The sequence below is a fragment of the Trypanosoma cruzi genome (assembly GCF_000209065.1).
Source record: "Trypanosoma cruzi strain CL Brener chromosome Unknown tcruzi_1047053414261, whole genome shotgun sequence".
Lineage (NCBI taxonomy): Eukaryota > Euglenozoa > Kinetoplastea > Trypanosomatida > Trypanosomatidae > Trypanosoma > Trypanosoma cruzi.
In genome coordinates, this window is record NW_915439.1 from 443 (window position 1) to 1,546 (window position 1,104).

General features: G+C 55.6%; 1 non-coding gene across 1 annotated transcript; it reads right to left on the bottom strand.

Annotated features, from left to right (window-relative positions):
* Positions 1-228: 228 nt before the first annotated feature.
* Tc00.1047053414261.10 lies at positions 229-296 on the bottom strand. The gene has a single exon (XR_008254093.1). It is a non-coding gene; the product is annotated as a C/D small nucleolar RNA (snoRNA), TB8C3C3 (small nucleolar RNA).
* Between the last annotated feature and the right edge of the window lie 808 nt (positions 297-1,104).

The window sequence follows — 1,104 nt, forward strand, 5'->3', positions numbered from 1 at the left end:
CACGCAGTCCCACACAACCAGCATGCAGAGTGGCAGGATCCCAGCAAAAAGACACATGACCATTGGCACCGCTCCTGCAACCAAATGCTTCTACCACAGAGTAGTCCTGATGCCGTGGACGAAACACAAGGGCCGGGACACACCCACGTGGCAGTGTTACAACCGGCAGCCATCGAGCGTGTCAAAGGATGAAATGGTGACACGGAAGAGGAGCGGAGGAATCGCCGTTTGCCAGTAGTCAAGGCTTCGTTCCTCCCCCACGTGGGTCGGCATTGCAAAACAAACAGCGGCACCATAAGAGCACACGGCACACACAAGAAGGACGGATGAAGAAGTACGGTGACGGCACTCAGACACGGGGCACAAGAGCCCAAATCAATTGTGCGTTCTGTTTGCTCATAGACGTCCGGTTTGTAATCACGCCACTGCCCTGCAGTTCGTTAGTCTGCAGGAGACTGGGGAACGGAGGGAAGGGGAGAGAGAGAAGGTGCGGCCCTCATCCATCTTGGCTAACTGTGGCACCAGTGACATCATCTCGTCAGATCACCTGCAGCAAAGACCGTCGCCGTCAGCAGCGGTCGGTGCCTTCCCTCTCCCACCGGGGCGCAACTCCACCGACGCAGTCGCTCGTCTCCTCCCCCACCAACACAGCAAAGGAGCAACAGCGGGAGATGCGACACGTGCGACGAGCACGCAGTCGCAGAGCCTCACTGCTGCCGCCATTACCAAACAAGGCTGGCTGTAGGGCGCAAAAAAAAGGGTAAACACCTCATCAAACGCTTTAGCACCACGTGAAAGTACCGCAACCGACACACAAGGCGAGGCGCCGTGAAGCAGGCACCAAAACCAAACCTCCTCCAACAAATCCATCGTGAAGCAAAAGGAAAATTGTGCGAGCGCAAAAAAAAAAAAAAAATGCCGGTGCAGAGACAATAAATGGTTGTGCTGCGCGGCAGCCGTAGCATCGCACCCTTCCCTCGTCTAACGGCACCGCACCACAACGCACCGTGACGACAGCGTGCAATGACGACGATTGAGTAGCACACACAAAGCGGCATAAACTTTTCATCCCGCACTCGGCCAAATTTATGCTTTCAGTATGCG